At 46.7% G+C, this 25,719-nt stretch overlaps 1 protein-coding gene across 2 annotated transcripts in view; it reads right to left on the bottom strand.

Moving 5' to 3' along the window:
* The window catches only part of IGF2BP3 (insulin like growth factor 2 mRNA binding protein 3), a 129,821-nt gene that overhangs the window by 50,088 nt on the left and 54,014 nt on the right, over window positions 1–25,719 (bottom strand). The window lies entirely within an intron of this gene.

Raw genomic sequence — 25,719 nt, 5'->3', positions numbered from 1 at the left:
AAAGAAAAAAGACCTTAGTATATTCTAAAAAAACAAACAAACAAACAAACAGTAACTATAGGTTCATTGTAACAAGAACTGTGACTCTATCTCATCATAGAAGCTGGCTTCAGCTGCTCTTAGCTTCCGAGGGTTTTCCCCTCCCTTGAAATGTTAAGCAAAATTAGTTTCTATGTATTTACAGCAAATTGCTCATTAATTTAATTGCCAAAACACAAAGGCAGAAGTCCCTGGAGATGCTCTCTGGCCCCAGGACACAGTAAACTGTTAAGAGGTGTGCCACATTTTAAAGTCTTTATTTATTTATTATTATTACTTTATTCCTTACTTACTTAACTAATTAATTAATTTGTAGCTCTGGCTGTCCTGGGCTCGCTTTGTAGACCAGACTAACCTCAAACTCACAGCGATCCGCCTGCCTCTGCCTCCTGAGTGCTGGGATTACAGGCATGCAGACCATGCCGGGCTGAGCCACATTTTAAAGGTAATTTCCTGCTTCTTCCTGGTTCCTCCAAAGGATACTTGACTTTCTGTTGTACCTTTTGTGCTTTTGCCTACCATCTGTCTGGAAACGGTGTTTTCTTCCTCAAGGACAGTGGACTCCTCCTCACTTGTTAACAGAATGCTCTGTTTTATTTCCTCTGAGACAGTCTCACAGAACTCAGGCTGTGCTTCAACTCTATGTAGCTGTAACTCGGGCATGTTGGAAACTGGGGTGTGTAAGGGTGGCTGTGGAGGAGGGGAGCAGGCAGTAAGGGATAATTACCTATTTAATGTGTTTACTTAATCATTCCTAGCTCCTTCAAAAAGCAGTTTGTTCAGTAACTCAACATACGAGCTTTTAGTTTCAATTCTGCCACCACAATTTTATTACTCCCCAGACAAAGTTAAGTCCTGCAGCCTATAGACAATGGGGGTAAAACCTACATAATAAAGCCAGCAGAGCCAAGGCTCTCCAAAAGCCCCACTAGCAAAAGGGTGCAGGTGTCCATCTGCACAGAGAGTATGACGTGCATTTACACATGTGTGCATGCGGAATGTATGCACATAAATGCATATACACATGGCTGCACGCACAATGTGTACGCACAAACAAGATTGAAGTTTAGGAAAAGTATATCACATTTTTACTGCACATTATTTTATTAGATTTAACATACTCAAAACAAAACTTCTTAACCAGGTGTAACAAGCCTTTAATCTTAGCATTTGGGAGGCGGAGACAGGTGGATCTCTGAGAGTTCAAGGCCAGCCTGGTCCATAACAGCTAGGGCAATACAGAGAAACCCTGTCTCAAAAAAAAAAAACAAAAACAAAAACAAAAACAAAAAAAGCAAGAGGGGAAGGGAGGGAGGGAGGGAGGAGAAATGGGTCCAGAATCAATCTTGGTATTTAGTTGTGAACACATTAATAGCACAATCTGGCACCAAGTAGGAAGTTTACATCCAGGCTGAGGAGGATTCAGTGGGACCCTGGTGCCTTACAAGTTTTATAGACAAATCTGGGGATAATCTTGACTCAGAGAAGAGAGGAGGCTGCCAATGGCCTAATTATTCTCTAGTCTGAGTAAGAAAAATGGTGTTTTTAATCTCAACACCCAGGAGGTAGAATCAAGTGAGTTTGTTTCTAGAGCTAGCCTAGTTTACCTGAGAGTTCCAGGCCAGCCACAGCTACATAGTAAGACTCCATCTCAAAAATTAAGTAAATAAATAAAATTCTCAAAAATGAAATCAGGCCCATCTGAATATGGTTCTTCAGGTAAATTACTGCTTTCCCAGAGTACAAATATCTCCTGCTAAGTTGGCTCATCCTACATTAAGTACGAAGCTGTGCTGTGCTCCTAAGATAGCTCACATTGACTGCCTAACTCTGGCTCTTGTTTCTTCTTAGCTGGATTCCTTTTCACTCCATACTGTTGAACACTCCCCCCTTTCCTTCCAAATCCCTTGTATTTTTCTAATATTTCCACAAATCTCTCACAAACCAGAATCCACACTTAAATGAATATAGTCCACTCAAGCTGGATTGGAAATACTTCTTCATGCTTAGTGAACCCTAAACCCATCTGAAGGGGAGAATATATCTAAGGAAGCCAAGCCTCAGGAGCAATGCCTTGGTAGAAATTTCCCTTTTAGGGCTTAGGACTTAAAACCATCTGAATACACAGGGCTTTGATTTACACTGTTCACCCAAAAGCACGAATAGTAAAGAAGAGTCCCATGACAGCTCCTGAACATGGTGGTGAAGAAGCAAGGCCATGTTGGGCAGTGGTGGTGTACTCCCAGCACTCTGTCAGTTCGGGGCTAGCCTGGTCTACAGAGCAAATACCAGGATATCCAGGGCTGTGCAGAGAAACCCTGTCTCAAAAAAACAAAGCAATCAAACAGAACAACAAAGAATCAAGATCATTCACAACGCACAGGCGCACACACGTGTGCATTCACAAGTAGAACCTACCTTGGCATCTACCAACTGATGAGCGAGGAGGAGAATGTGGTATATTCTCCTGTAAAGAGCTAGCATTTGACATAAGCAGCAGCACTTGCACACTGCAGTATGGGTGAACCTTGACAACACTCTGCCAAACGACAGAAGCCAGGCACAGTGTCTCATTCCACCTGTATGAATGTCTAGAACACCAAACCCCATGAGACACAGAGCAGAAAACCGGCTGCTTAAAGATGGGGGGGGAGGCGTCACAAAAACTCTCTGAAGTCACAGTGGTGGTTGAAAAAAATGACGCACTAAAAAGCATTGCATTGTACATGTCAAAGGGGGATTACAGAGTTCATGAGCTCCATCTCAACAAAGCTACTGAGTATTATTTAAGTTCAATAAATGACACAAAATTTTATTTATTTTGATATTCTGCCTTGCTGTGCAACAGTTTCCATCAGGAGGAAGCCCCTTAAGCATAGAAAGGCTTCAGGAAGTCCCTGAAACTGAACAGACGTCCTAGGCCACCCCCTGCCAGAGCAAACAATAAACACCTAAACTCTAGGAGAGCTGAGCTGCAAACAAGACTCTGAGACCAGCCCAGCTGCCTGGAAGCAGCAGAAACCAGCCCAGCCACCTCAAAGAGGGTTAAACCAGTAAAGCACCAGATAGGGTACTCGCCAAGCTGCTGAGCTGCCTGCAGGCTGCTCAGTGTGCTCCTGGTCCCAAGTTTTGTGAGCTGTCACCCATGCTGAGGTGGGCTTTGGTGACACAGTCACCAAACTTTGAGTCACTTCTGCTCCAGTAAGTAACCACTCATCCATATTCCTGTAAGATACCCCTATTAAAAAAAGAGACCCCCACCCCTATAAAACTCATGGTTCACCAAGTTAAACTTTGGTGGCATCAGTACCTTGGTCTGCTGTGGATTCCCTAACTGAGCTGAGCAGATGTGTGTGCTGTGTCTCCCCAAGGAAAGTTTTGTCACATAACATGCCTATACTCATGAAAGCAGTGTCCTCATGTGTCTCTTCAGACTAGTAGTGTCATTAATTCTTACCCAGCCATGACTCTTTCACTAGATAGCTGAAAATATCCACGCAGCTCTGAGCTGCAATCTAGCCAGTCTTCCTCTGCTGTCCCAGCCTCAGGTCTACCCTAACAAAACCAGCTGTGTCGCAGCTCATCCACCAGATGCAGGAAGTACACCATGCTCAACCAGAACCTTCTCGTGTCTTCCGGATGCTCTCATATCGGCCCCTCCCACCGTCTGAACCACCAGCCCACTGCACTTCCCTGCAATCCAACTTCCTGCCAGAAGTTACATAACCCTGAGGGGTTTCAAATCACTGGTGTGTGTTGTCCATACTTCAGCAGGGCTGTGTGCATATACACCTGTAAAATGTGTATTTTTAAAAATTCCAACACCTATGCTCTGGCCATATTTTCAAGAGTGAATGGTAAAATGTCTGTGTTTCCTTCTGTCTGTCTGTCTCTCATCCCCAACATCTGATCCTGGGAATGAAAGCAGTATCATTTTATCATGCCTTTTCTTGTCTTTACTCACCCACCATACTTTCAGTTATTACCCTTGGTGGTGATGTCACCAGGCGTGTGACAGTAACCTATTCTTTGTCATCACACTAGCTGTTAAAGCTGACAGGTAATTCCTAACACGCATTTGGCCTCACCCCTTGAGTGCGTTCTAAGCTACACCTGTCTTCAGCTTTCCACATGGTGATGGGGCAGCAGCACTGGGCATGCCCATCTCAGTGCCAGTCCATAGCCAGCAGCTCCTCTCATCCTGTCTCCTAATAGACAGGCACTGACCGCCCGCGCAGTGAGACAAGCTCATGGCTTAATTTGCTTACTCCATGTGTAGCTACATGAGAAAGACTGAAATAGAGTAAAAGGAAGACACAAAACAGTGTTTGTGTCCACTGTGATGACACAGCCACACCCAGTGCTCGGGTGCCTGGAGCAAGAGAGCCATTAAGAGTTTGAGGCCAAACTACACTATGTAACAAAACCCTGTCTTTAAAAAACGGTTTTAGAGAAGTCATCCTGAGTGAGGTAACACAGACGCAGAAAGACAAACATGGAATGCACTCACCCGTAAGTGGATATTAGCTCTAAAGTAAAAGACAAGTGTGCTACGCTCCATAGACCCAGAAAGGCTGAGTAACAAGGAGGGCTTGGGGGGACGCAAGGCTCCCCCAGAAGGGGACATAGGATAGATTTCGCAGCAGACTGGGAGAGGGTGTGGATGGGAACGGAAGGATCGGATGAGGAGGAGGGAGGGAGGAAATCTGGAAGAAATGACTGAAACTGAGGGGCATTTGGGGGGGGGGGGCAAGATGGAAACCTAGTGCAAAGGGAACTCCGTGGAATCTACGAGAGTAGCCCTAGCAAAGACTCCTGGTAAGGGAGGACACAGAGCCTGAACGGGCCATCCCCTGGTAAGGGAGGACACAGAGCCTGAACGGGCCATCCCCTGTAACCAGGCAAGGCTTCAAGTGGAGGAACTGGGGCACCAACCCAGGCCCCAAAGCTTAGACCTACAGTTTGTTCTGTCTACAGAGTATGCTGGACCCAGAGCCCAGCATAAACATCATCAGAGAGACTTCATGCAGCAACCGATGAGAACAGATCAAAGTGCCACAGACCAACATTAGGCAGAGCTCGGGGAGTCCTGCTAAGGCAGGAGAGGAAGGACTAGAGGAGCCAGAGGGGTCAGGACACACCGTAAGAACACAGCCCACAGAACCAACTGACTGGAGCGCAGAGAGACTTGAGAGGTTGAGAAACCTGCCGGGGGGATTAAAGGTGTGCGCCACCACACCCGGCCTCACTTTACATTCTTATCATAGCCCCCTTCCTCCTCCCAGTCCCACCCTCCCTCCTAATAATTTTCTTTTATAGGGAAAAGACTTTTATCCTGAGTGCAATGAAAGCTAATCTTGACTTCCACGAAAGTCCACGGTAATTTCAGCTAATAGTACACTTGTTACAGACTTGTGCAAGAGCAGCGTTAAGTATAAGGTCATTCTCAGCACCCACACCGCAGTGAAATTAAAGTACAAGTGAAAGGCAGGGCACCCACACACACCCATCCACCTGACAACCACTTTTAGATACCAGGGAAGGCTCACTGTAGACCTGGGTTACAACTCATGTCAAAGGAGGTGGGAGCCATGTCCATAGGAGTCACTGGGCAGAGCTAGGCTGTGGGGATGAGGGAGAACTTCCTTTAGATGCACCCGACATCTTCGCAGGGATAAGCCCAGGAACTGTTCTTGCATCTCTGTGAAAAGGCCACCTATGCGACAAAAAGCAGTCATGTGCTGCAGATGCCAGGGACCATTTCTAGTAAATACTGACCCAAATCAAATGAAATAAAGGCATCACCTTATTATTTCTCTAAAATAACACTGACACAATAGTGTGGACAAGGCTTCCTTGCAGCAGTCTGAGGATGGCATCTGTGATGAGAAGGCTTGTTCACTGCCCACCTGTCACCAGCAAAGCCCTACAGGACTCTGATGGTCCACTTTGGAGTCATTAGAACAAAGGCCCCTGGAAACCTAACTTTCACTAGTTAGATCCTCTAACCAGGTGAAGAGGTGACACTTCAGTACTCATTCATGTGATCAGAGTCACCTTCCCCAAAGCCCCACCCACCATCTCTGAGGTCATAAGAAAGGGCATCCAGAGTGCCGATGCCTCCAGTGGGCAGCGCTGAGCCATGCTGGCTTTAAAAAGGCAAATGAGCAAGTCACACCTTTGACTAAATCCCAGCAAGCACTGGGCAGTCCCTGTGGGACCTCCTCATCCTGTTTTGCATATCCCACTCTCTCTGAAGCTCCAGCTGTCTTTGGTTATGAACTGTGTTGCCTGGAAGCAGCCCTGTCCGTCGCTCACTCCACACACTCCCACAAGGCAGCACCAGTTCATTTTTCAGCTAGATAAACTGTGGCCTGGAGGGCTTAGCAGCGTTAGTCAACCCCAGCTGTCAGGGTCGGGGCCGAGCTCTTTAGCCTCTTAGTACACTAAGTCACTTCAAGTCCATCTAAATTAGAACAATAAACAAACACACCCGGTCAAACAGTTCTTGCTTGACCATCACCTGTACCAGAGAGTGTAATCTGGCCTCTGAGAGGAAAAGGCTGTATCTAACCCCTGGGCTAAGCTCAGCGTCTGAGTACAAGCACCACGCCCCGTATCCCCCACTTCTATCAGACAAGCACACTACAGCACCTCTCCAGGCTTGGGCTTCCCCAACACTGCGGGATTCTTCTTACTCGAATAACTGAGGCCACAGAAAAAGCAAGTGGGTTTGTGGTGGCCAGGGGTTGGCAGGAAAGTGGGAGTGACCACTGAGAGGTTTGGGGCTTCCCTCGGGGATGATGAGATGGCTCTAAAGTTAGTGGTAACTGTACACGGTGGTTAGTTTTACAGGGTGTGAATCTTATTCTGTTTCTTTAAGAACCATTTGTGAGTGCTTGCACACTCGGAGGACCAGCATCTCTCTTCTTTTCACACCTGCATGCCCAGGTCTGTTTTACAGCCTCTAGCATTCTTACTTGGTGTTCTACATGTGGCTGATGTCCCCATTACAGACGAATGACTGGGGTGGCTTTTGAGTAACTGGCTGAAGGATGGCTTTTCTCACCCACCCCAACAGGGGAATCTGAGAGACGGGACAGTGGTCATGATGGCCTGGCCCCTTCTAGGCCTCAGCCCCTAAACCCAAAGATGAAGCAGGAGAATTCTACAACAAGCCAGCATGGTGGCACAAACCTCTAATTCTTGAATTTGACAAGCTGTGAATTAGGGGCCAACTGGACTATATATATATCTTGTCCAAAACCAAAACCCTAAAACTCAATTTCAGGACCCAAACTTATTCCTCAACAACCAGCAAAGTAGACCACTGCCCCAGGAAAAGGGAATTGTAGGAAGCAGAGCCAAAGTCTAGTCATGGGGTGGGTGGCTCAGTGGCAGGGCACCTGCCTGGCATGTGTCAGGGCCTGAGTTCACCCCTAAAACTGCCAAAGGGAAAAAAGGCACGTTACAGTTCTCACATAATTCTCTGTAAAATCACTGCTTTGTATACCCAGTGAGACTCCGATGGAGAAGCTAATCACTTGGAGACAGCTTCTGGGTTAGGGATGGGGCTTGTATCCACTACCAGTCTTAGCACTGGGACCCCATCAGGCCAGACCTGGGCAGGCTCTGAGAGGCAGGGTCTCTCTTTGGCATGGAGCTTGTAAGCTAGGCTAGACTGGCAGGCCAGCAAAGCCCAGGGTCCCTCTTGTCTCTGTCTTCCCAGTGCTGGGAACACAAGCCAGAGCAACCTCAGGTCTCCACATTTCGGAGGCAAGCACCAAACTACCTTCTCCAGACCCCCTGTAAAGCCTTAACCAAGCAACAGAAAGATCGAAAGATGGCAAGGTGACCTCTAAGCCAGTGTTGTTAAGAATGTAACCCACAGATGAGCACCTTGTGATTAAACACACTGGAATACGAAGTGAAGGAAAAGGAAAACCCAGTCTCTGCCTTCACGTTAGGACTCAGGTTTGCACCTAACAAGTATCAGACCACCAAAACACACAAATGGATACAATTTAAGATGTGCCAGTAGTTAGGGAAACCACAGCAGTTCCTATTGTAAAACCGCAAGGAAAACTAACTGGCCCAGAGAGAAGCTCAGTGTAGTGGCTCAGGCCAGAGGTTCCAGGAGGCTGAGGCAGGAGGACTGCTGTGAGTTCAATGGTTAGCCTGGGCTACAGAACGAGACTGTTTCAAACATTTAGGCATATGCATGCACACACAGCAATTCAACAACCAAAGGCCAGATACGTAGATACGTGGTGATGTACATTTGTGATTCCAGCCTTTAAAAGGCTGAGGCAGGAGAACAGAGGGTTTGAAACTAGCCTGGGCAGCATGGAGAGAAGCTATTCCTTATCACTGACGCACGAACTTCATTTCTGTTTAGTCAGCATTAAAGAAATCATCTGGAATGTGAGTGAGACTCTGTGCACAGACACGCTCACTGACGGTCAGTTGCCGGAATGAGACTGAAATCGCTCTCACAGCCAGCGATGCAGAATGCTTTAGGTAATTACAAACCACACAGAGAACAGGGTAATTAACGATCATTATAAACACTTAAAGAGGCCAACTGCATTTTTTAAATGTTTAAGACTTGTGCTTCGGCTGGGCCGGCTGGCACACACTTGGCCAGCCCAGAGACCTTAGGAGAGGCCTGTCACAAAAGAAACATAAAGCGAGGGCATCTACCTAGCAAGCGTGAGGCCCTGAGTTCTGTCCCAGGGCTGACCCTCAAGGCGTCACAGAATGCTTCAAGAAAATGAAAACAGGCACAGAAAGGGGTATTTGCAAACCATGTATGTGAAGAGGAATGTGTATCTAGGTTGTTTAAAGAACTCAGACACCCCAAATGTTCCTGTATCATTCAAACACTGCTCGTAGGAATGTAAAACAGGACAGCCATTTTGGAAATCAGGCTGACAGTTCCTTGAAAAGCTGCCTCATGTCTCACCAGTCCCACTCTTTAGGTATGCACCCTTCCAAGCTCTGAAAAATCTCTACCCACCAAAAGCACACGCACACAATGTTGCCAGGAGCACACACACTAGCTGTACAGATGTATGACCAATGGACAGACTACATATGATGCATTCCCATAGAGCACCTAGTCATGAAAAATAGTTAAGTACATGTTAAAACATACACCTTGGAAACACTGTGCTGAGAGATGCCAATGTGAGCATGCTGCTGGTGCACCTGTCAGGCCAGGACTCCAGACCCTGAGGCAGGAGGACTGTACACACCAGGCTAGCCTGGCTACATAGTGGGACCTTGTCTACAGCACCAAACTAAACAACAAGCACAGGCATGCAAGGTCACCCCTGGAATAACTCCACTTACAGTGAGTATCAGAACAAGCAATCTACAAAGACAGAAGGTGGGTTAGTGTTTCCAGCACCCTGACGGCTGCCAGCAAAGCAAGGTGTGAATGGTGGCAGCCACAGGTTGTTTTAGTGGGCAATGAAAATATTCTGAAATTAATGGTCATGTTTTCAGAACTATGAATACTCTACAAAAGCTGTTGTATTGTGCACTCTACGGGGTGAATTATACAGTCTATAAATTGTCGTTCAATACTTAAAACATAACAGGACATAAAATACAACATATTTGGCTGGGCTAAGAAACTGAGTCCAAAAGCAGTGTTACTTTAGGAAAAAGGAAAGCCTGCCTTCTTCCACCCTTATCACTCTCAATTTTCTACTATGAACATGTACTTTTCTCGTCAGGAAAAAATAAAATGAAAATCAACAGTAAAGAAAACCCAATATGATTTATATAGGTTATTCTGGCCTTCAGAAATTGTTTTAAAAAAATAAGGAATGCCAAGAAAAATGATGTGTCTTCTTTCTTATATTTAAGGTTTTCCCTGAAGAAGTGAGGAAGGCAAGCACGGGGTAAATATAAATAGCTTAGCAACCTACAACTCCACTTGGCTTGGACTATACACGACCCTCTCCTAAGAATCCACTTGCACCAGCTGCACATCATGCTTTGCACAGAGGACAAAATTTCCCCCACATGCCATCAAAGCATATACTCTGTCCCCTTTTTGTGCATAGTTTTTATCCAAATGTATGTCTGAAGACAAAAATCTGTCAATCAAAACATCAGGTGGCCTTCTGTCACTCCTGATCATGTATTTCTATTTCATGTGTGCTACTGCATCACTTTAGAACAATGTGAGCTGTTAGTCCAGCCCCTTGAATAAGGAACAGGAAGCCCAGGTCCAGGCTCCGGCACACAGGTGTCAGAAGCACAACAAACCAGGTAGAGCAACATGCATAAATGACTCAGAAATCGGTAGAAAGAAAAAGCTGCCTACCACCTCACTCTCTGGTTTGCTGAGCACACTGCTGAGGCAAGGCCAGGGTTGGGACAAGGTGCGGTGGAACCGCTCCCTTCACAGTAGCTGTTTTCCATGATAGGCCTACCCACGTTTACTAAGAAGTCTGGTTCCTTTTTAGCTTCTGGATGTGCTAGGACTTAAGCCTGGGTCCTCTGGAAGAGCAGCCAGCGCTCCACGCTGCTGAGCCATCTCTCTAGCCTTTGCTTGCTTTTTCTGCTAGTTTTTTGTTCTTTGAGTCTCATGTGTACAGCTCAGACTAGCCAGGGACTGATGGTTCTAATGCCTCAGCCTCCCAAGTGCTGGGATTAGACATGTGCCACTGTGCCTGGCTTTCCCATAATCCTTACAACTTGAAATTTACTTAGTATAGTGGATGAACATGCAAACACACATACACACTTTTGGTACGACAACTCCTGATTTAGGGTTCAAAATACTCATTATGAGGAATCTGGGACTGTATTTTAATTTCCAAGGTCTGTTCCCCACAAGGCAGGAAACTTAAAACAGAAATTCATTCTCCCCCAGGCTAGATGCCTCTGAGAATCTAAGTCTGAAATCAGGGCACAAGGAGGCCTGGGTGCTAGCTGTGCTGATATCACTCTTAGGGCTCATATGGTGCTGGTTTAAAACCTTTAGATTCTTTCTGGCTTGCTGAGGGGAAAAGAAATCCACAGACTGTAATGAGGTTTATAGCTACTATCAAGGATACAGCCTCGACCCTCATCACCTCTCACTGCCCCTCAGTTAGAACACACTTAGGGCTTGTGGGCTCTGAACGCAGCCATTCCCCCCTTCTGGCTAACCATGCTACTGAGTTCCCTAGACCCTCACCCAGGGGTAGGTTCAATGGGCTGTTCTCTGGTCCATGTCTGGGTAAGAGTCCTTGCTCAGATACTCTCGCTCTACAGACAGGAGGGACTCTCACCTCTACACACACAAGCACCCAAAGCACATTATCCCACTTAGGCATCCAGCTATCTGCCATGTGGACACTACCCATGCTTTCAAGACACTCCGTGCGCTTCATGGAGGAGAGAGCTCTTGCCCGGTCAGACAGCAGGCATGGGACCTGGGCCCATGGGCCAGCTCTACAGCCACAGCTCACTTGGCCATGAAAGTTCTCAAAACAACTGAGAGGCAGGAAAGTAATAAGTGACGGCTGACAAGCACATGCGAACTCTGTATAACCATAGACAAGCAAAAGTCATGGAAAATAGTACAGAGAGCCAGACATGGTGGCACACAGAGACCAGGCGATTAATGAGTTCAAGGCCAGCCTGGTCTACAGAGTGAGTTAGGACAGTCAGGGCTACACAGAGAAACCCTGTCTCAAACAAATAAATAAAGTTTAGTGTTAAGACTCATTAAAGTAAACGCTCATTGTTTTGTTTGTTTGTTTGTTTTTGACTCCTACTTCAGAAGTCAAAGTTGCAAATTAAAATTTGCAATACTTTTTTGGCAAATATTTAACTCCTGCCACATTCATTAGGACTTCCCTGTGTAGTGCACGCTACAGACACTCCCAGGCCCATCTCTCTGAGTCCACATTCACAGAAAAGCTCCTCCCCGCCTGTTTCATCACTGAGCATGGCATGTTATGCATGTGGAGGTTCAGAGGGGACCTGGCAGGAGTTGGTTCTCTCTTCTGCCGTGTGGTTCCAGGACAGGGACTCGAAGTGTCAGCCAGCGCCTTCACCTGATGAGCCATCCTGCCTGCCTCAACTTCCTCCTTGTTCAATGAACCAAGACTTTCTGAGTAAAATGAAATCTAATCACCAGGCTTACTTTTCCAAACTAAAAATGTTCAGGATTTCAACTTAACCATAAGAAGAAAAAAAGAGCTCTCTTGTTTTCTAGATACAAACAGTAAAATAAAAAAATTTTAAAAATGAAAACGTTCAAGCACATTTTTTCTACCTGTTAGGATTTCAATTCTGACCAAATGTTCAGCTAAATACAGTTTTGTATCACTGGGTCACCCTCAAACGTTTCCTAAATAACTGCTATATTCCCTATGACAAATCAAAGGAGACATACTTGAAACACCCAAATTAAATTATATCCTAAGGCTACAGGGACAGCTCATCAGATAAAGAGTGTACTGTCCCCACAGAGGAACTGAGTTTGGTTCCCAGCACCCATGATGGGCAGCTCAGGGTCACCTCCAACTCCAAGAAATCTGATGCTGTCTTCTGGATTCAGCAGCTACCTGCACTCACATGTGCACAGACACATAATTAAAATAAATCTTTAAAAAGAGATTATAGGGGCTAGAGAGACAGCTCAGAGATTAAGAGCACTGGCTGCTCTCCTGCAGAGGCTCCGGGTTCTGTTCTCAGCACGCACATGGTGACTCAACTGTCTGTAACTTCCACTAAGCCACTCTTCACTTCCATGTGTGTTCTCCCAGTGGACTGTGGGAAGCAGGGGGTGGGAGTGGGCGGAGATTCATACTGCACGATCCACCTACACCACTTCATCCCGGAGGCCAGGACTGCTCTGAAGTGGCAAGTGGTGCTGACAGCAAAGCGCACGTGATAGAATCACAATGGCATTTTCTTCACGAAACCTCAGTTAACTCCCAACTAAGACAGTCCACAGAATACTCAATATTGCTAAAAACTGCCAAGGTCATCAAAACAATGAGAGTCAAGAAACTGCCACAATACCAGGAACTAGAGGAGAACTCACCATGCATACAGTGCCGGCCTGGAGCCGGTGACGTAAGAATAAAGGACATCTGGATCAAGCATGCACATTAGTTTAAAGTATAAATAGCCTGGTTCACTGTGTGCCATACGCACCCTACCAAAGCATCCTGTTAGGAATGGAGGGCTGGGGCTGCAGTGCATGGGAAGCCTCCCCACTTGTTTCCAGTTATCCTGTAATCATCCAACTATTCTAAAATTGAAAGTTCATTTCAAAAGAGGAATGAGGCACCCAGTGCATGCTGCAGCGTGCATGAACCCTGAAGAAAATCTAAGGGGAAAGACTCAGCCACAAAATACCACGCATTACGATTCCATGTGCAGTCCATGATGTGTCTAGAACACAGAAACCTATAGAAATAGAGAATGAACTTCCCGAGGCTGGGAAGAAGAGGGTTGCTAACTACAAACGAGCAGCCCCCTGCCTCACGCTCCTGACGATCTTCCTGCTTTGATTGTCAGTGTTCTCTCTCCCTGGTGCTGCTCTGGCTGAGCGGTCACTCCCCACCCACATGCACACGGATGATTTCTGCTCTCCTTTGTTACTGATGTCTCTTCCCCACCCCCCCCCAGAAGCTGGTGCACTATTCTTGCCTTCTGTCCTAAGCTGGGGTGTTTGAGAATCCTGTCCCTAGCTGTCAAGAGGCCTGCATCTTTGTGCATTTCCATAAACTTAAGAAAGCCATTTTTCTCTTTGTGTACTTATCTCTTATTAGCTCAACCTACAAACCCTTAACCACCACACCCACATTTATAAGAGGAAAAAAAACAGTTTTCTCAGCCTCCCAAGTGCTGGATTAGGGCATGTTCCTTTTCATTGACTACAACCAGCTGTCAGGTACTAAGAGCATTTGAGTAAGCAGCATGTGCTGGCCTCCTGCCTGCAGCGTGCTTGCCACTCAAGCACGGGAACCTGGGTGCTGATGCCCAGAACCCATGCAAAGCAGGCTGGTGAGAGGAACGGAAATGGAAAGATGCCCAGAAGTCCCCAGGCCAGCTAGAGCCTGCCAGTGCAGCGAGTCTCGGACATGTGGAAGGTAAGGACGACACTGGAGGTCCTCTGACCCACACAGAGGTGCTGTGGCACGACATGCACATGCTCAGCACAAACACACAGCATGAGTGCACACACACAATTACAGCTGTGAGGTTCTGCGTGCACACACGATTACAGCTGTGAGGTTCTGAGTGCACATACATGATTACAGCTGTGAGGTTCTGAGGGTGGGGCCATCGACCTAATTCACATGCCATGCCAAGGTTTTTTAGGTTAAAATGTTTTTAATTTAAAAAAATAAAAAGTGAAACCACTGATCCCAAGTAACTATTCCCCAAAAGATGAAGCAACTTAGAATTACTACAATTGCTTATTATCCATGAAAAAGGAAAAGCCAGAGAATTTAAAGTTAAAAATTAATAAGAAGTCAGTGATAATACTCTAAAAATATACAGTAAGGCAGAAGTGACCCTTAAGCTCCGCAGCAAACACTCCCAGACTAAACCTGCTTGGCAAGGGCTGCAGACTCAGTCGTGCACTGCAAAGCTCTGTCTCCAATAGCAAAGGGGCGGTTCGAGCAAAGGTCCTCTTTATAAACAAACACTGATTAAACAGCAAGTCAAGATAAAATTCCTATGATAGAGAAACAAAGCTGTGACTGATGAAAGAAATGCCCATGTTTTGTTAAGCCAGGAAGAACTCAACATGATGAAGTCACATCTTTAATAGGAAAGAAATAATGAAGATTATTACGAATCTGAACTATTTGCTCAGCTGAGCTACTTCAAATGGTGCTTGATGTTCAACCACAGTGAAATCCTGCAGTGCTCAAATTGCGCCTGGAGTCTATGGGCAGCAGATCTGCTCACAAGGGAGCCGGGGGGGGGGGGGGGGGGGGGCCTGGGAAGGCTGCTGTGACTCCACCTGAAGGAGGCTGCCGGGGGGCGGAGCCTTTCTAGTAACAGGGCCATAAGGGTGCCACTCAGTGACTCTTCCAACTCTCTGACTCACTTCAACACTAGACTCACAAGTTTGCCTTAGAAGAAGAAACTGAGCTGCCTTCACAGACCAAACTCATATAAACCACTATCAGAGCTGAACCAGGGCTGGCTCCATGGCTCAGCGGGTAAACGCGTTTGTCACACAAGCCTGATGACCAAAGTTCAATCCCTGGGACCCACAGTGAAAGGAAACCAACTGAGAGAAGATGCCTTCTGACCATCACACACAAAGAAGAAAAAACCAGCCAAAACTGAACATTACATAAAACTACATAAAACATTAAAAGCTGGGCTGAATCGATGGCTCAGAGGTTAAGAGCACTGGCTGTTCTTCCAAAGGTCCTGAGTTCAATTCCCAGCAACCACATGGTGGCTCACAACCATCTGTAATGAGAGCTGGTGCCTGCTTCTGGTGTGCAGGGGTGCAAGCAGGCAGAACACTGTATAAATTATACATAAATAAAGAAAGAAATTTTTAAAAATATTAAAAGCAATAACCAGATTGAGATGAAAAAAAAATGTACAAGATAGTTTGTCCCGTGATAGCAAAGGGCTTACATAGCTTACACCATGAATCGAGTCTGTCCCACCAAAACCAAAATTAACTAAAAAGAACCTTTAGTAATTGATTTCCATACCAATAACACTTGAGACAACAAGTTTACATTCTATTTTCTTATATTTACCTTCCCTGCCATCTCTACATACAAAATCCAGTATTTACAAAAGTGGGGGGGCAGCCTAGGGAGATCATCCATGAAGTGAGAGCCCTCATGGACTAAGCTGGGCATCGTGGCTCATACTCTCAGCATTGGGGAGACGGACAGGAGAATCGCTGGGACTTGCTGGACAGGGCCTGTCCTAATTAGCAAAGCTCAGGCCAGTCAGAGACCCTGTCTCAAAAGCAGGGCTCCTGCAGTAAGGCACCCACACACCTCTGACTTCTACATACACATGCACACTCACAAACATGAACACACAAACAAAAGCAATAAATAAAAATAGCTCTTGATAGAGCTGAAGAAGCTTCTGACCAAGATGTGAGTAGCTACTGACCAGCTTGTCTACAGGCACCTTCCAGGTTTGGAACCAATGTAGGGGAAATACAACTCCTGTCTCCAAAGCTTGGAGAGAGAGAGAGAGAGAGAGAGAGAGAGAGAGAGAGAGAGAGAGAGAGAGTGTGTGTGTGTATGTATGAGGGGGGGGGAAGGTCAGAAGGCAATGCAAATATAAAAAGCAGTGAGCTCTACCACAGTGCTGTGGGGGAGAAATACAGAGTCAGCTGACCCAGACACGGTCAGAAGATACATGAAGACTTTGTGGGAGAAATGACAGCTAAAGTCGGGACAGAGCAATGAATGGGAACTGAGAAAGATGGAGAGGAACAGAGATTCTTGGCAGACTTTCCTAAACACGCTCTGAGATGAACAGAGAGGTGGGGTTAAGGAAAGAAAGTTCTTCACAGCAGGAAAAACACAAGGACATTGGCCAGAGGCCAGCAGCCTTACAGAAGCTGGCTAACCCAGGATGTACACAGCTGAACCTGCATCATTTGCTTGTTCTCATGGTGGCCTTGCAGGGACATACAGGAAAAGGCTATGTACCTTGGAGGGTTCTGCACTGCTCCGGCCCTTTGCCCAAAATGTCACAGTCAGTACAGCATTGCCCCCCCCCCCGGGTTACATGTTAGGAAACTACTCCCCAGACTCACGTGGAGAAGATGCAAGGCCTTAGGAACAGTGAAGATCCGAGTTGGCTTGGTTCATTCTATGCAGCCCAGAGGCACTGACTTCCGTAAGCTACCGAAGCTGCCTCACACAGATAAGGGTGTCTGCCAGCAAGCCTGGTGGGCTGAATCCACCACCAGAACCCACACAAGGAAAGGAGAGAAGTGACTCCTAGCAGCTGCTCTGATTTCCACATTCCCAATGTGGCACAGTCTGAGCACTCATACACACTCATACACACACACACACACACACACACACACACACACACACACACACACAAATGATATTTTTTTTAAAAGGCAGACAGACAAAGACTGGTCTGAAGACAGGCTGGAGTAATAGAAACTGTGCTTTTTAAAGTCAGGGTTTTGTTTGTTGACATAGAGTCTCACTGCATCATTTTGGGTGCCTTGAACTCTCTATGTAGACCAGGCTGGACTCCCAGAAGTCTGCCTCTGCCTCCAGAGTGATGGGACTAAAGGTGTGCACCACACCCAGCTTGAATCATTGGGGGGGGGGGGAGACGACAAGAGAGGAGCTAGACTCTAGGGCTCTGGCAGGAGAGGCAAGGAGCACCATGCTCTCAGCTGGCTCCAGGAGAGCCCGAGATCAAAGGCTCCAGCACCATCCCAGCGTTAGTGACTGCAGCAGGCAGCTGCTGGCAAGCCCTGCTCACGGGCCACTACCTGCCTATCTGCAGGAAGGCACGTCCTCTATGCAATGTGACACACGGTGCATTTATCCTGCGCTGAGACCACTCGAGGGTCTGAAAAAACTCTTCGTGCCTTTCCCTGAGTACACTTCCTGCTCTTGGGGTGCATCTGACAGTTCAGTGCTAACAGTCCTGCAGTGTCCCCGAGTAACAGCGCATACAACCACCTACTACTCCCCAAACCAGTCAATGGCTCTCCACAGCAAAGGGCTCTGTGAGCGGAATCAAAGACCCAGTGTTCAGGGAATGGAATGGCTCGTCCATGTGGGCTTGGTGTGATCACAGGTGTTCTAACCTCCGACAAGAAATGCTGGTAAAAGCAAGACTTGCTCCCACGTAGTGGGAGTTTTGACTTCCTTAAAAACCCAGTTCTGTTATGTGTGTTTTTGTTTCAATCCCAAGTGTGGGATAAGAGGCTGCTCTATTGCAGTGATTATGATTTGCCTCTGTACTAGCAGGGGCGTGATCTTTGCCAGCTGCAGGTAGTTTAATTCTGGGGATTCTGGAGAAGGTATATGTGGGAAAGCCCCAGAGTGGCCAAGGGCGCTCCCAAGAGACAGCTGCTGCTCCTGGTTGCTGTTGTTTCAGTTTAACAAGAAGCTGGAGCTATCCTGACAACGGAATACTGGGCTTGCCCCAAGGCACCCAACGTCCCTAATCAGCAGGAAGTAGTCTAAAATGGGGTCTACATCCCCTTTCCCCTCTAACGTCTTCCTCTCCTATCTAGTGTTGGGGGCTTAGAAGGATGGTACCCAATAAAATAACTAAGCAGATACGCCAACACTCCTACACTCACTCACCCACTCAGGCTTCAGACCTCTGGCTGCTGCGAGCTTTAAGCAACAGCACGTGGGAAGCTGTTCCCACCTCCACAGGGGCCACGAGCTTTAAGCAACAGCACGTAGGAAGCTGTTCCCACCTCCACAGGGGCCACGAGCTTTAAGCAACAGCATGTGGGAAGCTGTTCCTGCCTCCACAGGGGCCACGATACCTAGCATTCTTTTATATCAGCACATGAAACATTCTAAGTCTCCAGCTACCAAAAACATCAAGAGGTACTGCAATGACCTCAGGGTTTAGATGCCTTAGCCTTCTTGGACTGCCGTCCTGTTCCACCATGACAGAAGTGGTGAAGGGGCCTTTGGGAGGTGACTAGGTCATGAGAGCAAAGCTTCAGGGTGGGATTGGTACTGATAAAGCTCCTTTTCCACTGTCCATGGGCCAGGAACCTAGGAGCCGCCCTGGCGGGGCTCAGCCTGCTGGTGCCCTCATCATAAGTCTCCAGACTGAACAACAACATTTGTTGTTCATGAGCACCAGGTCCACCATTTGTACAGCAACCCAAAGGACCAGGCCAAATACTGAAAGCACAAGCACTTGAACCCACACAAGCCACCAGACTGGCCCCAGTCTAACCTTAAACACCCAGAACCAAACATCCAGCACTATAAGGAATGATGTGAACCAAGTCTCCCCGGAGAGCAAAGGTGTCCAAAGGCTGTCAGAACCGCGGTTTTAGGTCTGAGAAGATGGCTCGTCAGGCACAGTGCTTAAGGCACAGGCCTGAGGGCACACATTCAGGTCCCTGGAACTTCTGTAAGGTACTGGGCAGGACCCAAGAGGAAAGGCAAGGAGCTCCAGGAGAGGCTAGACACGTGGTTCTCAACCTGTGGGTTACAACCCCCAGGAGGTCCCTTGTCAGAGAGCCTGTGAATCAGATATTTACATTACAGCTTATAACAGTAGCAAAATTATAGTTACGAAGGAGCAACAAAGTACTGTGGTCACCACAGCGTGAGGAGCTGTGTTAAAGGGCCGCATTAGGATGGGGTGAGAACCCCTGAGCTCAACTAACTGAAATGATGAGCTCTGCATCCAGTGACAGGCCCCACCTCTCTCTATGAGGAAGACACCAGTGTCAGTCAGCCTTTGACCTGAACCTACACACACACACACACACACACCCCTCGGCCTGGAGAGACAGGTAAGAGCACTGACTGCTCTTCTACAGGGCCCAGGCTCCATTCCCAGTGCCCACACGGCAGTTCCAGGGGACCCAATGCCCCCTTCCAGCTTCCAGAGGCGCCAGGCACAAATGTACTGCACATATATATGTAGGTAAAATACTCATATGAAACAAAATAAAATAAATCTGAAAAACAAACAAGGGAAGGATCTTAACCAGAAGGTATCCCAGGCCTGTATTCCTAAAATTCAAGAAGCAGAGGCAGAGGGATCTCTTTGAGTTCGAGGCCAGCCTGCTCTACATTGTAAGTTTAGGCCAGCCAGAGCTACACAGTGAGACCCAATCGTAAAAGGGGCAGGGGGAGCTTGCTGCAATATAGCTGACGGAAAAGTGCTTACCCCACACTGGCAGAGCCCTGGGCTTGATCTCCAGCCCCAAACAACAACAACAACAACAACAACAACAACAACAACAACAACGCCATTGTTCAACTGATAGGAATCACCCAAGTTAGGTAAATGGTATCAGTTACATTTAAGGCAGAACCCACCTGATCACTAAGGCAGGGCTGGCCTTTCCCACAGACCCCAGCTGAAAGAGCCATGAACCCCTGCTGTACCCCACCATCAGCACAAACCAGGGACACTCCAGTGCAGAGGAATGCCTTGAGCAGATGTAGCAGTTGTCGATAAAGCACTGTTTAGCCAATCAGCTGGGCAGAAGGACAGGATGTGGAAGGCGGGGCTTCCACGGGAGGTGGAGGAGCCAGGAACAGGAGCGGTGAGAGTTGACAGAGGGAGTTGGAGGAGAGAAGCCACCCGAGGACGGATCAGATTGGCAAGATTGGGATCTATGTAGGTTATGAAGCCATAGGATTAGAGTAGTTTATTCTAGAGTCCTAGTAGATTAGTAGTAGTGCAGATTCTGCCCAGTATAGAGCCTGCAGCTTTAAAATACACTACCGTCTCATTGTATCAGTTATTGGCTTCCTGGGCCAGACAGATAACTGCAACACCCAGAAACCTAACTTGATACTGGAATGCTTTAGCCAAGATTCAATATGAAAAACTTCACAGAGCAGGAAGTCTTCTAAACCCAGGCCTAAAAAGTTCTTGCTTCCCTGTGTACTGGCATGAAGGAACAGATTTTAAAGATAAATCAAAGAAGAAATTAAAACCAATGATTTATGCCAGTAAAGTATGATACAAACTCAGCCATGAATCAAAAGGGACCCCTGAAGGCAAAGAGAGTTAAGTTCACGTCCATCAGCGGGTGCTTTCTCTCAGAATGCCTGGGTTATTTATGGAAACAAGAAAGTAAGCCAGGTGTTGTGGCCCACACCTGTAAACCTGGATTCTCAGAAATCAAAGGCAGAAGAATTATTTGAGCCTGGGAGTCCAGGGTCAGACTGAACAGAGAGAGCACAGGGAGTAAAACACTAAGACTTGAAGGAGACAGGAACGGAAGTGCTCAGAGCAGTCATTCTCAAATGTGAGGGCCTGAGTCCCTGAGTCCCTAGCACCCACAGAAAGAGACGAGAATGAGCCTTGGCACTGTGGGCAACTGAGACAGGAGGATCACTGGATCTCACTGGCTGCCAACTTAGACTGAGATTCTGTGAGACCCTGTCTCAAAAGAACAAAGTGAAAGAGTGGTAGCACAGACGTCTTTCTCTGTCTTCCACAAGCCCATGGGTGCACACGGGCGCCCGCGTGAGCACACACACACACACACACACATACACACACACACACACACACACACACACACCACAACCAGAGATTCTCCGCTGACTTTAAATTTCCTTTTCTTTTTCTTTTTTTTTTGTTTGTTTGTTTTTTGTTTTTTTGAGACAGAGTTTCTCTGTGTAGCCTTGGCTGTCCTCGACTCACTTTGTAGACCAGACTGGCCTTGAACTCACAGCAATCCGTCTGCCTCTGCCTCCTGAGTGCTGGGATTAAAGGCGTGCACTACCATGCCCAGACAAATTTCCTCTTCTAATAACTCATCCTTGTTATAATTTTTTAAGCCAGTGATTGCTTGGAAATCAACAAACAACGAGTCCTTCACCACTGCTGGGAAAGAAGGATCTTTTTGTTTAGTAATTTTTATTATTATTTTTCATTTGTGTGAGAGAAAAGAGGAGAAAATGAATGAGTGAGTGAACAATTAAGCAAAGGAATGTGCCATGTGCATAGGTGCCTGCAGAAGCCAGACTCCCTACAGCCCAATGTGGGTGCTAGAACCCACACCCAGGCTCTCTAGAAAAGCACCCAGTGCTCTTAGCTGCTGAACAGCTGAGCTTCTTCTACAGTGGGTGGAGACCCCTAGAGTCATATAACTGAACGTAGGGGCTGCAGGAAAAAAAAAAAGTCAACAGTAAACATTTGTGAAGGCACAACAATCAAATCCCAAACTTGAATGTGGAGTGAATCTGAGGTGTTTCTGGTGCAAGTTCACTGCAGCTTTGGCTGTAAACACACATGAGTGTACTGTGCACAGTGCTCCCTCACACCGCCTAACATGGATGAATCTGCCCAGAACAACCTGGAACAGATTGGAGACTACTCTGTCTCAACAACAGTGTTTTTACCAGACAAAGTCTTCAGTTCCTACAGAAACATAATTGGTTTAAATTGTGAAAAATAAATTTTTAAATTTTTTTTCAGATAGTCATTCTTCAGCATGAAACAAATCCGGATAACTTTGAAATGTGCTGTTAGGATGTTTGATTCTAAAAACTACTGTTTGAGGGCTAGACGTCTACTCGGTGGTAGCAGTGCTCAGTATGTGTAACGTGCTGAGTTCAGCACCTACACCCCCAAAACTATGTGCTCTGGATTAATGACTTAAATGCCACTCTTTCTCCTATCTATCTATCTATCTATCTATCTATCTATCTATCTATCTATCTTTGAGTGTCTGTCTGGCCCCTGTGGCTCTAAAGCACAGCAGGAAAAATGCGAGACACCCCCACCACCTCTTTTATACCGTTTATGACTCTAGAGCCAGTATGACATGGGCACGGCTGTCAAGTTTGGCTGCAGCTTGGGATGGAAACTTGCCTGCTTTGACCACATTAGCATCAGTTTAGCTGGGTGGGGTCTTTCCCTGAAGGTGCCCTTCCAGTTGCTCGTGCAGATAGTAGCTCTCTTGCCAATCTTTGGCAGTGGCAGTCCAGGCTTTGGCTGTAACATCAAGCTTGCCAGTGGCCTTTTCCTCTCCAAGCCGTACATTCTGTATTTCTTTCTTTCTGCTCTACTTTCTCTTTTTTATTGAGGTCTGCATAAGTTATTAGTAACAACCAAACCACAGACTCAATCTTACACTGTCTTGAAATTTCCTCTGCCAAAGAAACTAGTCCAATACACCTTTTTACTTAAACTCAGGACATGGGCTGAAAACAGCCAGATTGTTTGTCAAAATATCACATGAACAGCTGTTAAAGTCTTTGCTTCCCTGTCTGATCTCTTGAGCTGGGCCTCTACTGTCTGTGCTACCCTCAACATTGGCTCCTTAAGCTCTGCTTTCAGCATTCAATGGCTTTTCTAGTCCAAAGTACTGAAATCTTCCATATTCCAAAACAAAACAAAAAACAAGCAAGCAAGCAAACAGGTTGGCGGTGGGGAGTAGGTAGGATCTTAACAGCAACGGTCCTCTCTCTGGTACCAATTTACATAACCAAGGCAGCTTACATAAGGAAGGTTGGTTTGGTTTTGGTTTTTGGGTTTGGGTTTTGTTTTGTTTTGTTTTGTTTTTTTGATCTTTGCATCCAAAGAGTTGAGGTTTATAATGATAGAGATGGAAGCATGCCACAGACATGACAGCTAGAGGTGAGAGCTGAGACCTGAGAGCCACGTCTCAAAATATAAGCAAAAAGCAGAGACAGCCAACTCAAATGGCTCAAGTCAACAAACTCCCAAAGCCCAGCTCCATGAGAAACATCTTCCAGCAAGACCACACCCCCTCCTAGGCCTCCCAAACAGAATCACCACGAAGTGGGATCAAGTATTCCAATGACCAAGACTCTAGCGACCATCTCATTCAGACCACTACACATGGGACTTGGGGGCTCACACTCCCCAAATTCATATAAGATCATTTGGACCCAGTGGCATGCAAAAAGCAGAGAAAGCCAACTGCCCTGTTAGGGAGGTGGGGACTGGGAGAGATATCTGAGCCTCACTGGCCAGCAAGGCTTGGTGGGCTCTCGGGCTAGCCAGAGGCCATGTCTCTAAAGTAAGCAAGCAAATAAGTAAGTAAATTTTAGAGTTCCTTAAGAATGCCACTCTGGCTTCCACAGGCATGCACATACACAGGGACCCACAAGAGCAAAGACTATCAGTTGAGTCAGCTCTGCACTGGACAGAGGCCATCCTTCTGTTAGCACCAATAACTGGTCCACCGGGGGTTCTTTTATGTGTGTTCTACCATTTGACTGCTTCATTACTCCTTAGGCTCGGGTCATATCCAAAAACTTCTTGTTTGCACTGTTTTATTTTGCATGGTTTGACCCTGCGGTACACTTCCAATAACAGACTTTAGAGCAGTTTGGTGGCATTGCACACACTCACCTATGTTACAACCACTGCCTTCCATCTTCAGAACTGTTGACTCCACAAAATTGAAACTTTATAATACTAACTAGGAAGGGACTAAGGATATAAAGTAACATGGCAGATGACCACAGAAACCTCGATCTCAGCTGATCATGGAATCTGGAAGGGCGTAACACACCCTCAGTTCAACCAACATTAAGTACCTCTATCTACCAGAGACCATAAACAAAGGAAGCCCAAGGAGCCATGAGCACACACGTACTGACCAGCTATCCTGAGGAGTTGTCAGCACACACATACTGAGCAGGCCCTTCAGCAAGGCAGAGAGGAAAGGATAAAAACGCCCTTGGTACTGAGGCACACTTACCTTTCTGGATCCTGATGCCAAATTTAGAAACAAACAGCCCACTCTTAATTGATATGCTGTTCTAACTCCTCACCTAGGGACCATCTCCTTCTCCCATGTTAACTTTATTTTATTCATTAAATCAGATGTGGAAACAATAAAAATGAGAGCACAAGCAAAGGGGTTTACACATCCAGAAAGCACAACTGACAAACACGGCTCTCATGCTGCATCAGTCACGTGGACACCCCTAACTGACCTCTTAAAAGACAACTAAAGACCTACTGGGCTAATTTACTAAATGTTGTCTGTAACATAACTTTAGAGCCTACTACTGATAGACAGTGTTGCATTCTTGAGAAATAAATGTCTCCACCTAGCCCCTTTGAAGTCTGGGTACTGGAAGGAAACTACATACAGTCAAGGAAACAACGTTTATACCTGGCTTTGCTTCCAGACACAGCTGAACTGGTGTATTTCACTGTTCTCTCACTGATAGTAGCTAGAAATTCTGAACCGTGCCAAAAGCAGCAGGTGACATGAACTCCAACAGTAAGTGACAAGGTCAGAAATACAGTTGGGTCCGAGGTGCTTCATTTGCCCTTCGCCCTCTGACCTGTCGCCACAATTCCGAACTGGGGAAACATGAGAGGGGAACGCTAGAGGAGGCTGGCAGTGACTGCCTGAGTGCAGGGGTTGTCACCCACACCTCCCAGGGAAGGCAGAGCTACAGTTCCAAAGGATGGGTTGCACATTTGTGCTATTTCCTCTGTCCTGTTGTTTAAACCCTCCAATCAATGTAGAAAGTGCATGACCAGGCAAAGAGTGGACTCAGACTCTAGCTCTTCTGGCCGGGAAAGGCCCAGGGCATAACAAAGTACCAACAAGATGAGGCAAACAGGGGAGCTTGAATGTTACGAGAAGCTCCTGAGGTTACCCTGGGGCCAGCTGGGGTCCCTTGCTCAAGCCACACTCAACAGCACACCCAGGCTTATGAGCAATTGTCCATGGGCCAGATCACTGCCCAGGTCTCAGACTAATGGCCAGTAGGCGGGCACAACTCATTTGGGCCCCAGAACTCAGAAAACAGCAGAAACTGGAGCCCCAAACCATCTAAGGCTAGTTTCCAACTTGCAGTATGAACCCAGCTAAGAGAAGAACACCCCACAGCAAAACTGTCAGCTTTCTCCACAGGATTAAAAAAAAAAAAGACACATGCAGAATCTTACAATGTTTAAAATACTCAAGATTCAACCCAAAATTATTTGGCATATTAAAGCCAGAAAAATCAACTA

Source organism: Acomys minous (genome assembly GCF_964271855.1).
Source record: "Acomys minous genome assembly, chromosome: 6".
NCBI lineage: Eukaryota > Metazoa > Chordata > Mammalia > Rodentia > Muridae > Acomys > Acomys minous.
The sequence above is the reverse complement of the archived record's forward strand: the minus strand, read 5'-3'. Positions and strand labels throughout refer to the sequence as shown.